The 15066-nt window shown below is 44.0% G+C and overlaps 1 protein-coding gene across 1 annotated transcript in view; it reads right to left on the bottom strand.

The window, feature by feature from the left end:
• The window catches only part of MYO16 (myosin XVI), a 411612-nt gene that overhangs the window by 134742 nt on the left and 261804 nt on the right, over positions 1–15066 (bottom strand).

The raw sequence follows: 15066 nt of genomic DNA, 5'->3' as shown, positions 1-15066 counted from the left end.
CTGGTTCCTAGCGGGTTTTCAAGTTCCAATGCCTAACTGTGTCATCCTTACAATAAAGCCTTGCTGAGATTTTATTCTTTGCTGTCACAAGAGCCTAAACAGCACAGAAATCCCAAGATACCCTCCAGATTCCCAGATTTTCCAACATGAATTTGGATCAGAAGACTGCTTGAGCTAAGAGGCGAACAACTAAACAACTTTAAGATACTTCTCAATCATTATCTAATTATCCAGTTTGCCCCTAGGCCAGAACATGGCTTGCCAATATTAAAATGTAAGCTATATATCATGTTACATATTACACATTGTTGAATATAAACGATTTTTACATCATCTAGAGCAGTGGTTCTCAACCAGGGATGATGGTGACACTTTCAGCGCCTGGAGGCTTTTGCGTTTGTCACAACTGAAGGGTTGGAAGGACAGGGATGCTACAAGTATCCCACAGTGCCCCGGACAGCTCCACAGTGAAGAAGTATCTGGCCCCCAATGACCATCGGATTGGGGTTGAGAAACCTTAACCTGGAGTTTGGCTTCTACATGCCTTCCTGTATTAGAGACAGCAGTGCCCAGAGACCACAGACACCCAGCTAAGCTGCTCTGCATCCATATGGACTCTGGCAAGTTATTTAATGTCCCAGAGCTGAGCCTGCAGTGTAGGGTCCTCCTCTGTATGGTTCCAATCTATAATTCTAGCCTCTTCTTTTCATGGGCATCTGATGATTCTCAAGTAAACACACACACACACACACACAAACACACACACACACACACACACACACACACACACACACACACAGTTGGACTACCTGATTTTTTCTAAATACATTCCTTGCCTGTCTTTGCTCCTGTCACGCCTTGCTTTGTGATGGGCCTTCCTGCTGTACCTTGAGGGAGTGACCATGGATTGCTCAGCTCTGTCTCTGTAGCAACAAGCAAAATGCTCTGTCCACTGGGCAGATTCATTTAATATTTGGTGAAATGAACAAAAAGGTTTCGTTACGTTGTGACCACATATAGCATAACATCCGTGCTGCCCCTTTTTATTTAAGATTATGTTGACGAGTCTTTCATTATCACAAGATCATGTGCTCTGGGAAGTCCTCATGAATGGCGTCCTGGTTGTACTTGGATAGTTAGACAAAAAGCTAAAGGTCTCCCATTAAAACTAAAGTTCAAAACCTCCCTGTTGGAGACACCAGCTGGAGAAGTTACGTGGAAAAGATACTTAACAAGATCCATACAAGTGCAAACACTCAAGAAGGGCAGTTTGACGCTTGTAGGAAGCATGGCATTGGGCAAAACTTTTTACTTCATATGAAATTAGTAAGTCTTGAAGCAGGTGAGCTTAATTATTTTGTGACAATGGGAAAACTGCTTTAGCTCTTTGAGTCTTTCTTTATGTGTTAAATTAACATTCTGCAAAGGCGTTCCAAGTTTAAGAGCTTCTGAGCCTATTCCTAAGACATGGGTGATTACAGTACTGACAGGATTTGAGTTGACAGCTCAACAGAAGTATTAGACATTACCCCCCAAGATAGCTTATTTTATCCTAATTAATACAATAATGCTAACGACTACGTGTTACATAAACTTGGCATGAGTGGAATGCTAACACATGGTTCCATATCATGTTTTTTTTTCCTGGTCCCAAATCTGGAATCAAGTACTTCCTCAAGGAGCCCTTTCATATTTTACAGGAAAATTGTAATTAGAGACCTAGAGGTGCACAACAGCATGGTATTATCAAGCTGGTCAGTGTTTCTAGGACTTTTCAGGAGACGAGCTGAGACATACATGCACACAACACACACATCCGAGATGGGTTTATTTTTTCTTTTTAAGGGTGAAATACAATCTGTTTCCAGACTTGGTCTTTTAATCATGATGATTTCCTCAATCCAATAAAGTTTGGTACTGGCCTTGTCAAAGGCAACTAGAAAATCTAAATAAATGATATCCACTCATGCCCGTTTATTATGTCCATAGATAACCTGCTCCCATCACCTTTGAATACTTCTTAAACTTTTAATTTTGAGATAATTGTAGATTCACCGTTGTAAGAAATAACACCAACAGAGCCGGTGGACCCTTTACCCCATTCCCGCCAGTGATAACATCGGACAAAACCATCACCAGCAGGATATTGACATCAGCGCAGGGAAGACTCAGGACTCTATTTCATATGTGGTGAATTGAGGTCATTTGTGTTTTGTGAGGAACTGGTCCAGTTCATCTAAGTCATCAAATTTATATGTGATGGTTGTTTGTAGTATTTATTCCCTTTTGATCTTTTTGTTGACTGCAGGGTCTGTATTCATATTTCCTGTTTTATTCCTGATATTAGCAATTTGAGTCTTTTCTCTTTTTTTTCCTTGTCATTCCTTACTAGAGGTTTGTCATTTTTATGGTTATTTTAAGAGAACCAACTCTTTGTTTCATTGATTTTCTCTATTTTTAAAAAAATTCCACGCATTTTGCTCTCGGTTTGCTCTTGGATTGCCTTTTGTTTGCTTGTTCTGGGTTTATTTTACTTTCCTTCTTCTAGGTTGTTGAGGTGGAAGCTTAGATTACTGACTTGAGACTTTCCTCTTTTCTAATATGTGTATGTAGTGCTATAAATTTTCCTCTTGGCACTGTTTTAGGTCTGTCTCAAACGTTTGATATGTTGTATTTTCATTTTCATTCAGTTCAACATATTTTTGAATTCCCTTGAAACTTCATTTTTGATTTATGGATTATTTAGAAGGGCATTTTGTAGTTTCCAGGTATTTGGAGATTTTCCTGTTATTTTTCTCTTCTTGATTTTTAGTTTGAGTCCATTGTGATAGGAAAGCCCCAGTCTGTATAATTTCAATTCTTCGGAATTTTAGGTTTGGTTTATGGCCCAGAATATAGTCTTTCTTGAAGCATGGATTGAAAAGAATGAGAATTCTGCTTCTCTTGGTTTACACATCTGTAAGTGAGCAGATCCCATTGGTTGATGGTGTTGAGTTCTTCTACATCCTTTCTGATTTCCCACAAAGCTGTTCTATCAATTGAGAAGAGGATGTTGAAGTTTCCCACTTAACCTTCTGGTTAGTTGACTCAGCAGGGGAAGAGAGGCACAGCCTCACTACTGTCAAGTGGAGAATTCGGGGTCCCCGCTCAACCTCCTCTGACACAAAAGAAGAGGGGATTCTCATTGCTGCTGGGTGGGCAGGAGTTCTGGGTCTCCACTGGGCCTCCAGGCACACTTCCCTGGCTGCAGGGTGAGCAGGTGGAAGGGGTTGACGTGCCTCTCTACTGCTTCCTAAGTGGGTGTGGGGAGAGGGGACCTGCGGCGGGTTACCTCCGGGCAGTGGCGAGTCCTGACCTCCCCCCACTCCTCTGACATCACCCCCTCCCCCCAGCAAAGAGGTGGCGGCACAAGACAAACGCAGAAACTTCGCACAATGCTGAAATCTGAACTGTGCCTAAGCATTTCAAAACTGCACATTCTGAAAAGGCGCCCTGTCGTTTTAATGAAGGCAACTAAAAGGTTTGGGGTTTTATTTTCACTTGAAAACAATTATAGCAAATGAGCTGGCCACAGTTAAAAAAATATATAATCTGGATGATGATAACATACACACTTTCTCTTAGTCCTAAGTTAACACGAGAACTAAAAGTTAATTTTCAGAAGAAGACGTGAATAGAAAATCTAACTCCAGGATCGCTCGTGTCCAATCCTTGGTAGATCCTCACTTTCTACAGAAAGATGTCCACCTCACTGAACACAATCCGTTGACATATGGCCTATTTCCAGGTGCTCCCCTTTCTTTTTAGAAAAGTCCTTTCCAGCTTCACCAGCTGCCAAAGCCGAGTCTACTTCTCAAGGCCCACATCTAGGTAGGAGGCATCAAGCTGTATTGGAAAGAGGACAAGCCTTGCACGGCTGCTGCCTTTTGGGCTCCAGCTTCAACCAGTCCTGGTGCCTGGGAGGTAATGACATCAAGGCACTGAGCCTTCCTGATTTCTCGTCTCCAGAACATGGATGGTAATGTCAACCTCTCTCTCCTCTCTCCCTCTCTCCCTCTCTCTCTCTCTCTCTCTCTCTCTCTCTCTCGGTGATTTTGAAGATGCATGAAAAAGTATGTTAGTCCTAGTTTTGCATAGTATGTATCGTTTTCTAATCAGCAACCCCCATATCTGCTCTAACGCTCACCTGTACTTCCTCTCATCCCTGTTCCAGAATATTTTTACATTACCGCCCCGAGAAGGACTCATGGAGTTATCTACGCCATCTAACCATGAGGCTGCTAAATGAGCTGCCGTCTGAAAAGGAGGCTCTCATCCTGTAGCTGTAGTGCCATCAGTCAAAATTCATTTGTTACTTTACAAAGAAATTGCTTCCGAATAAAGCCCATCTCCCTGGAAGAGTAAAAGCACATTACACTCACCAGCCACCTAGCCTCAGCCTCCGGACCTCACTGGGACCACTGGCCTGAAGAGGCACTAAGGTTGCATAGAAGCCATGGATGCTACAACACTGAGTGGGAAAAGGCCACCCCATTGGGCTCCTGGTGACTCAAAGGGCAGTGAGCCTCAGAGCCTAGTTAAATGGACAGAGGAATCTGTATGAATGGGAAAACAGCAAGGAGAAAAACTCAGTGTACCCTAGGAATCACCCTAGCTCTGTGAGTCTGTGAGTCTGTGATACCAGGGCGACAGATCAGGCCTGTCCTGTCTCAGCTGTGCCACTCGGGAGGGACGCAGCGGGCATTGCTGGAATGGCAGGAGCAGGTTTCAGGCATGGGCCTTTCTAGGTCCCTCAACCCAGCATCTCTGTCCTCAACCCCACCCCTCCTTTTCCTGCTAGTTTATTGTTTGGGGGATGAAAGGAGAAAAACTCTGAAAGTCACAAAAGATAGAGGCCAGGATAAAGGCTCTTTTTCCCCCTCTGTCTTTACATAACTGAAACTCAGGTGCTATATTTTTTTTTCCTCTTAAGGATTCATGCTATAAGTGACAGCATCCCTCATGCATGTAACAGAGAAATTTACATGCATACAGATCCATACAAATCTTAAAGGGAATTGTCATGTAGTCAAAGATTTCCTTTGGAATGATTCTGTTCAATAAAACGGCTCCAAAGGAAATTGAGCATTTTCCTCACGTTTCAGCAGTTAGCACACGCATCGAAACGCTTTGGTGAGGATGCCCAGGGAGAAGGGTGTAAGCTAGGGACCGCGGCCACGCGCTCCCTTTTTGGATGTACTCGCTGTAATGCTCCGGCACTGCAATACACACAATTAAAAGAGAAATTACGTTCGCTGTATATAAAAACAGGGGTTATAAAACTTTCGCCATGGGTGTGAATCACAATCCATCAAGATACTTAGTCTCCCGGGTCCACAAAGAAAAGTTACGAAAGGCCAAAGCACACGCGTTGTCTTCCCAACTGGAGGCTGTCAGGCTCAGGTTTGGCTCGTCTCCAAGGAAACTGAAGTGCAGGCGTGAGTGCGCTCCGGAGAAATGGCTCCATCCGCCATCTCTGATTTGAATCCCCTGAATTAAAGCGAGAGCAGTTGGCTTACTCCACCTGGATAAGCAAAGCATGGGGTCTGCCCGAGCTGGGGCCTAACATCCTAACGTCTGTGGTCTCAGCAGCCCCGCTCCAGGCGCTGGCACACGGGCGGAGGGCCATGCGAGGTCAAGGAAGGTGTGCCAGTCTGCCGTGCTCCCACCAGCTGCCCTCAGCTCCACTCCCCGTAGAACAGCCTCCTCCCTTCCCACCTCCAGCCTCAGAGGAGGCAGCCGTTTCACATGTCTCTGGGTCACCTCATCGTCTCCCATCTGTCTCAACTTTTCCTGGGGAACCGAATCCCTGTACTCCTTTTCTTCTGCCTGAAAATGTGGAGCAGTTTCTTTTTCAGGCTAGACCCCGGCTGACCTCCACCAGCCCCAATTTCTCGCTCTGTCTATTCTTGTCTTGGTGCCGACAGCTCAGCTGCTTCTACCTGCTCTGCAGCTCAAAAGGACAAGGAGAGATACCGTGTTCATCGCTGTTCAGAACACCTGACGAGAGATAACGAAGCTCTCGAAGGTGTGACGGAAAGCCAGGAGAGCAAGGCAGTCCTAGAAGGCCGGAAGGATGGATGCAGACAGAGCGATAAAAACTACTCGTTCCGAGAGGACTGAGGGTGCAAGGAGATGGCATCGCAGCCCGTGAAACGAACCACGTGCAGCGAGCGGGGGGGGGGGGGGGGGGGGGGTCTCAGCGTACCTGCAGCGAGGCCTCGCAGGTTAGAGAAAAAGAAAGGGAAACAAATAGAGCGTGTCACTGTAGGCTAGAAACGTAAACGTCACAACCAATTCTCCATTCAGGCCAGAATCAGGAGGCCAACAGGAAACCACCTGAGTGGGGAAACAAGGGTGGAGAATTCTTAGGAGAGCCTCTCGTGGTATCACTTAGGGATTCGCTACCTAGACTTCCTGCGTCTTCTTTGTCCTTCCTTCTCCTACTGGGCTGAGACGTTACCCACAGTAACATATAAAACACTGCATTAGGATGAGAGCCTTTTCCAGAGCGGACACTCTACCTTGCAAGGCAAAATGTAAAGGACAAACTGAATTGCTAATTATAGTATCACCTAATTAATGTAGTTCCGATGTGGAAATCCCTATTTCCATGTGGTTAAGTGCTAAAAGTTCTACTTCCTCTAATGAAGCTACCCTCAGTGATAACTGAGGCATTTCAGGACATCCCAGACTACAGCATGGACAGCTTACATGTGTTTCTGGCGGCACTGATATTGCCTTTAGGTATGTGTGTGTGTGTACATATTTCTCTAAGGACGGTATTTGACTTGGGCATCTCTGTCTATCTATGGGTCTATGGATCTATTGCTCTCACACCAATCTGAGGACACAGCAGTGATTGCTTTATACAGCAGGCAAATACGGCCATAAATACTTTTACACAGTTTCTTCCCCCAGCACCTAAACCAAGAGGGAGGAGACTTCATGGAACACCCTCATACACTTGGACAATGTCCCAGCACTTAGGGAGACACTGGGAACGGGTCATCGACCCCCACTAAGTAGCACAAAGTCAGAAATGGGCAGAAGGATGGGGTACGTGTGAGGGAAGGGACAGCCCTGCTGCAAGAGGAAGGGCTGCTGTGTGTCAGCTCCAGAAAGTGGAGAGCAGGACATATTACGTTTTTGGATGAACTACAAAGGGTGTGATGAAGTTTCCTCATCTGGTCCACAATCCCAAGTTGGGTTACATCCTGCCCAAGAGGCTATATGTGAGGCTGAGAGGAGTGGGGTCCGGTGGAGAGCGTCAGAAACCAGGGCCCCAGGGGAGCAGCCAGCTGGGGGGGTTAGTGGGGGACAGCATCACCAAGGGCATGGGAAGGGCCTCAAAGCCCTCCCAGGGAAGCGTCTCAGGGACGCATGGAAGCACCCAAGCCAGGATCAGCCCTAAATATCGAAAGGAGCTGTGTGCGTGAAGCCATATTGGGATGAAATGAGAGGACCCAGCACAAGAATAGACAGAAACAGGGTGCTCCAGGCCACGGTACAGTGTCTCCTGTGTGGCTGAGGCTTGACGGGACCTGACGGTCAGCTAAAGTTCGTGGTTCTGATCGCTATACAGGACCAGAAACTCCTCGTCTCTGAGTTGAGTCCGTGATCACCAATGAAAGCAAATAAAGGACTTTCTATTACTTAGAAGAGACCAGAAATACCGCTGGAGCTGCCTGGGGTTTTTTCTGGTTAAAAGGAAGGGTTGTCCCAGCTGAATATATTTTAAAAAGTGGTGTGAACCCAAAATAAAAATCGAATCCTGATTACATCTCCCGAGTTGTGCATATTCAACTACCAGGTACACGAAGAACAGGAGTGTTAAAACGATCTGGAAGATCTGATTTTTTTTTTTTTTTTTTTTTTTTTTGCGGTACGCGGGCCTCTCCCGTCGCCGAGCACAGGCTCCGGACGCGCAGGCCCAGCGGCCATGGCTCACGGGCCCAGCCGCTCCGCGGCATGTGGGATCTTCCCGGACCGGGGCACGAACCCGCATCCCCTACATCGGCAGGCAGACTCTCAACCACTGCGCCACCAGGGAAGCCCGAAGATCTGATTTTTAAAAGAGAAATCAGAGTTTATTCTTCTACCAAAGGAGGTAAACTGGGAGGTAAAAATATGGCAAAGAAAGCAGGCGTCACCACCACTGTTTCAGGACTACTATTAACAAGTCAAATCAGAATAATCACATTTAATTCTGGACAGTGTCACCAGGGAAACAAGAAGATAAATGAAATAAAAGCAGTTCATATGCCTTTAAGTAAAGATATTCATTCATCCCTTTATTCATAATTCGCATTTCTTCCATCAGTTAGTGTTAGGAGACTGTTGAAGGGACCCAAGAGGGGGAGGTGATGTGACCTTGGGCGCTGGAATACAAATGAGGGCTATTTGGATTCTAAGGGTAGGTGGGGAGAGAGTAGCTCTCATCTGGTAATTAACTGGGTTTCTGATTTTACCATGAGTTGAAAAGTGGGACCAATACGGCAAATGATTTTATTTACTTTTTTGAAGTCAGCTGAGAGAGTGTTTGGGAATTTAGTTTAGTTAGCCACTGGATCTGTTACGGTGAAGACGCCACTCAAGCAGATACTAAAAAGTAGACCCGTGGGTGTGAAGCCCACAGAGAAACAGACTGGAGAGACATGGGAGCCGTGTCATCTACAAAACTGAATCACGAGAGCATATAAACTCCTAGAAAGAGACATGAAATACTCTCCCGGGAGTCATCAATCTTTACAGAACGGAAGTAAATTCACTTATCAGTCAGATTCATAACCCCCTTCTCCACCATGTTATTTACATGATGCAAAATATAATCCCTAGGAAAGAGGTGGGATTCACAGCTGATAAAAATGGGCAACTTTTGAGACAGACTCTTGAGTTCACTATAGCACATCAGAATGTGTGTAAAGACTGGATTTTAGCAAAAGAAGTGAGATCGTTCTCAGTAGATATAAATGGGTCTGATAATTTTTCATGCCTGGTTTCAGCTTTCTATCTGAGGTCTGCTGAAAAATGTCTGGATTTCATGCGTGGTGGTAAACTGATCTCTCTCTTGCATCAATATTTATAAGCAGAGGCTTCTGTTTTTTACTTTTCCATTAAGTGATTCCATCTAATAGTTTTGCTTGCTCTCATTCTGATTCACTTTAAGTTGATAAGTACTAATCAACAGAGAAAGTTGTAGAAGCACATAGTATTACTGTTAAGGGTCCTTATCTAGATATCTAGATTCCGGATATAGGCATTGAATGAAAATTACCACAACTGAAATTTATGAACATGATACATTGGTTCCTTTTAAGGAGAAAAAATACCAATCAACTTAAAATAAGATATCAATATTCTAGGAAATCTAAAGTTCCCTATTTATAAATGTCTGTCAACCCATGAAGATAAAAGAACCAGTTAAATCTTTGAAAAAAACGGTAAGATTCCCTAAATAAGAGCCTGCATTTTCTCTTCCTAATAAAACTCTGGACAAGGAAACATTTATCAAGTCTACAAAAATGTATTTATGCCAAAGGTGAAATTGATGGAAGAAAGGGAGCACAAGGGGCCTGGGGGAGTTAATTCTTATTCTTCTAAAAGTTTGCCCAAGAGGTGAACAAATACAGATGTAAATTAAGCTCTCTTTGTGTGGGTCAAAATATCTTTGTCAAATAACCTTTAATAGTATCAGTTTGGCTTGGACCAGACAGGTTTCATTGTTATGTCTGGGGATTCTGCCTGGAGAAAAGAAAGAGGGAAATAAATGGAAACGTCCTTATTGATGAGTTCATCTCCTTTTCCCGCTGATTTAAAGGTTCACTTTCAGAGCCTTCTTGGGAACACCGTGTCACCCACCAATCTCTGGAGGTGAAGGCCAGGAGACAAGCTACAGAAGGTGTTCCTGACACAGGTGACACAGGGAAATTGAAGGGACCAAGGTTCCGCCCACATACATGTTATGTAAATACGTCTGAGGGCAGAGAGGTCGGCTTTCATCCCTCTGTCATCTAGAATGTTCTGCAGCCTCAATGAGATAGAGATCTCTGCTTCTCAGAGGTCTGGGCAACACCATAAATCTCAACCGACATGTTTCAAACTTAATATATTCCACAAGAGGGGTAGATCCCTTTCGAGGAGAAGGGAAAAAAAGTTCAGGTATTTTATAGACTGGCCACAAACCAGTCTTTTCCACACATCACTCCTATCAGCAGTGTTTTAGTAATTGGGTTCCCGGAAAGGCCTGTGGAAATCAGTGCCATGATGATAATGATCAGGGTCTACAGTCTGGGATTAGGACTTTATCCACCTCACCAGGATGTGATTTAGGAGGATGGAGAAGGAACCTTGATGAATACAAGCAAACCCCACCAGGTAAAGACACACCCACGAGCACATTGTATAATGGGCTGTACATTTTCCTTCTGCGGTAAATTACGTCTTGGAATATGTATGTAAATTGCAGAGCGCTTCAATTTTCTTAAGGAAAATGATATGGAAAGGACCTTTAACAACCTGCAGTAAAGGGCTTCCCTGGCGGCGCAGTGGTTGAGAGTCCGCCTGCCGAGGCAGGGGACGCGGGCTCGTGCCCCGGTCCGGGGAGCATCCCACGTGCCGCGGAGCGGCTGGGCCCGTGAGCCATGGCCGCTGAGCTTGCGCGTCCGGAGCCTGTGCTCCGCAACGGGAGAGGCCGCAACGGTGAGAGGTCCGCGTACCGCAAAAAAAAAAAAAAAATCTGCAGTAAAACTTCACACTTGATTAAACTATTAGTCATAAAGCTAAATGGTAAAGAATGTAATTTTTTACAAAAATTCTCTTTAATCAAGGCAGTGTTGCTCATCACAAAAACCACCTGTATAGTCAGTGAAAAACAGAATGTCACATTAACATAAGGTGAAACATTTATCTAAATATTTTTTCTTTTAATATTATAGTTTCCATAGATGGAGACAATCTCAATTTCCTGCACTTACCTTCCACTGAAGTCTTTCAAGTGTGATAGGAAGTACAAGAAAATACCACACTATAACTTTGGTGGTTACATATTCCTTACCATCTGCTAAAGCGCTATGAATAACATCATGATAAATAAAAACAGATATTCTAACACATCTATAAAACATTTATTTATGCAACGCGAGCACATTTATAACATACAAGAATTAACAAATATCTCTCTTAACTAATCAAGGACATTTACCAATGATTCAATTTGAGAAAGTCAGTTGGGCCTCTAATATTCTCAATACAGCCAGTTGATTCGGTGATTCCCGAAATATTTTCAGGACTTCGATACTTGTGATTGATGAGTTTAAAATTTTGCCAGATATGGTGGTATTCCTGCACGGCAAGACCTTCAGCAGTTGTTGGGGAAATAGGATTCGCATCTTTGACACAACGTCTCCAACCAGTTGTACCTGCACTGATTGCTTGCCCACCACTTACCCTTCAGAACAAGTTTACGAGGTTCATAAGTATATTCCCCTTAATTACAAACCCCATGGGTATGTTAGCTGAGGGTCAGTGTATCCCTCAAAGTCACAGCAATGGAGCCCCAAGTGCCCCAGTGCGTCTTCTCTGTTACACAACACAGATTTCATGACTGAGATAATAAACACTAAGATTTCAGCACATACCACGGTGGAGAGAGAAAGATATGGGGGTGGGGGGGGTGAGAAAGCTGAGACACCGTATTGTGACCTACTGGTCTGCAGTGGGTTGAATGGTGTGACCCCAAAATTCAAGCCCACCCAGAACCACAGAATGTGCCCTTTTATGGAAATAAGACCTTTGTGGAGGTAATTAGTTAAGACGAGGTCCTACTGGATGGGAGGGGACCCTAAATCCAATGACTGATGTCCTTAAAGAAGAGAAAGGGACACAAAGACACACGCAGAGAGAAAACCTTGTAAAGATAGAGGCAGAGACCTGGGTGCTGTGTCTACAAACCAAGGAACACCAACTGCTGACAAGTCCAGAAGCTGGAAGAGAGGCTTCGAACAGATTTCTCTCGGAGCCTGCGGAGGGACCCAACCTGCGGACACCTGATTTTAGACTCTGGCCACCAGAACTGTGAGAGAGGATACGTTTGTACGGTTTTAAGCCATGCTGGATGGGGGACTTCGTAATGGTGCCCCCAGGAGACTCACACATAACTGTATAATATTTGGTGAACCACTAGACTCCACCAAGGCTTACTTCACTGGAAAACTGACACAGTAATATTTACAAAGAAGGTTGTGGTGAAAATGTTTCCCAGGCACTCTGCAAATTGAACACTGCTAGGTAAGCATCAGGTGTGCTTATGGATGAGGGAAGAGACAGAGCAGGGAAACTTGGATCAGGCCAAGAACTTGGCCTTGGGAAGATAGGTACGATTTGGAAAGAAAGAGGAAAGGGGCATTACAGGTGAGGAAACCATGTGAGCAAAAATAGAGATGGAGAAATGTAGGAGTCATTTTCAAATGGATCAAATGTGTTAAAAGAAAAAGAAAACTACAATGCTACGAGTTAAAACTCCTCACTGCTGTTCTGATCTGTAAACATTGACCCAATGAACACGTGCATTGGCTTCCTGGGGCTGCTGTAACCAGCACCCACTCTGGAACCTGGCATCCCTGCCCTGCTTCCCTGCTTCCTCAAGCTTCTGGTGGCCTGTGGCAGCATCACTCTGGTCTCCACTTGCTTTTCTCTCTCAAATCTCCCTCGGCCCCCCTCTTATAAGGATACTTGTCACTGGGCTTAGAGCTCAACAGCTAATCCAGGAAGACCTTCTTGTCTCAAGATCCTTTGACTTAATTACATATGCAAAGAGCCTGTTCCCAAATAAGATCCCAGTCGTAGGTTCTAGGCATGAGCCCGAGGACCTGTCTTTTGTGTGGGGCAGGCACCGTTCCATCCACTACGATACTTATGGGTTTGGAGACAGAAGGAGGCTGAAACACAGGCACGTCACTTAGGTAAGAGCAACACCACCAGGATGATTCGTATAAATCATCAAGGCCAGTCATACAATGGGACACTTATCTGAGATCCCCAAAGAATCACTTCATGCCAAAAAAGAAATGATCATAATAAACAACGTTCAGACAAAGACCTTACGAGCAGACACCAAAGAAGGTCAAATATGTAAGTATCATATATTTTATAGCTATTAATCTTGACCTCTGTTTTCATGAATTTAACTTTCATTACTTCAGATTGCTTTACTATCTCTTAATCGATTTCCTTTTCTCATGTTAAAATGTAGGAACTTCAGGGCTTCCCTGGTGGCGCAGTGGTTGGGAGTCCGCCTGCCGATGCAGGGGACACGGGTTCGTGCCCCGGTCCGGGAAGATCCCACATGCCGCGGAGCGGCTGGGCCCGTGAGCCGTGGCCGCTGTACCTGCGCGTCCGGAGCCTGTGCTCCGCAACGGAAGAGGCCACGGCAGTGAGAGGCCCGCGTACCGCAGGAAAAAAAAAAAATGTTAGGAACTTCAAAATACTATTTCCTATTAGAGTTTAGGAATCACCTTCATGGAAATTCAACTTTCCTAAGAGCCAACGTCTTTTGCCAAATCCTAATTCTTCTTTCCTTCAAGATTCTTAATTTTAAAAGCCAATAAAATTAGACACACTTCCGGATTTAATGCTTATCCATCATGTAAATCACTAAAAGAAGTTTAAGAGCAATTCCTAAAACAGGTAACCCCATATAAGGTTTAAAATTTGCTAAAACAAATAACGATAAAAAAACACACAACTCACAGCTTCTTTAATTCAAATTCATGCTCATTAGTGAGACCCTGTTAATATTTCATGCACAGCCTCATCCCATTTACTTTAAAATATTTCTGTAATGGAGATTGGAAGATACACCACGCTCCTATGAGTAATGAAAAATTCAAATGTGTTTAGGGAAGATCGTCAGCTGTAATTTAAATAATGTTGCTTAAACATTTCTAAAAGGACTTCTGAGCCTCTGCTCCAAATGAGATTCAGAAGCATGGCAGGGTCTCGCAGTCAGAGCAGAACAGTCAGGTGTGTGGGTCTCTGGGGGCAGGAGGCTGGATGTCAGTATCATCACCAGCAGTAATGATTGTTCTTCCTGTGAGATACGGCATGTTTTTACTAACAGAACTAGGTAAACCAGGCATGGAGGGGCAAGTGATGGTAAGAACTCTCTAGCACATCCATCCAGACAAGAGGAGACTACGAACAAACCCACGAACCCCAAAGCCATTGAGGTCTCCTCCGGGGTCAACTTTATCATCAAAGAGCTATTCAGGATGGCTCATCCTACTGTCCAAAATAGACCCTGCCTGCTGATCTTAAGCCAATTAGCTCTTTGCTACATCTCCTGATTTATAAAATGCAGAAAGCGCTACTTTCCTTGAAAGTGCAATAGCTCAAAATTTAAGTATACAAAGTTACGTCTGATGATTAGAATGGCATATGGCTTGACATATTGCCACAAATTACATAGGATCTATACTTTAACATGTGAATGAGTCCTCAGGGAGTCCTTGGGCTAAGACTCTTTAGTACACCTCAGTGAAATGAAAGACTTTTATAAAACCACAAAATTGACTCCAATTATGGAAAATCCTGCTTTAAAATATAAAGGTGCTTTTACAGGAAATTTCGTGATTCCACAGGGCTTTAGCTATGTGGCAGCTAATCAACTGGCTTTCTCTGCTTTGCTTTATTGCTATCAGAACTCAGTGAAATGATTCCATTCACTCAAACTCTCCGTTGTTTTTCCCAGATTTTCTTAAAACCATTGACATTTTACTAGGTGCTTGTAGAATACTTTTTAAATGCAAACATACAATAATTAGCAAGCAAAATTTTATTCCAAAGCTTGGTACCATTCAGTTTAATGCAATTTTCACTTATTGAACATCTAGTATATCTTCCAGATACAAGACGAACAGACTTACAAGGCGGGTCAGGTATATACCGACTAAAGATAGCTTCCACGAAACTTACAGAAAAATAATTTTCCAAAATCATTAGTTATACCTTATTGTAATTTTTCAACTA

Source organism: Phocoena sinus, chromosome 18, assembly GCF_008692025.1.
Source record: "Phocoena sinus isolate mPhoSin1 chromosome 18, mPhoSin1.pri, whole genome shotgun sequence".
Lineage (NCBI taxonomy): Eukaryota > Metazoa > Chordata > Mammalia > Artiodactyla > Phocoenidae > Phocoena > Phocoena sinus.
Note: the sequence above shows the minus strand (reverse complement) of the source record. Positions and strands in the feature narration are given on the sequence as shown.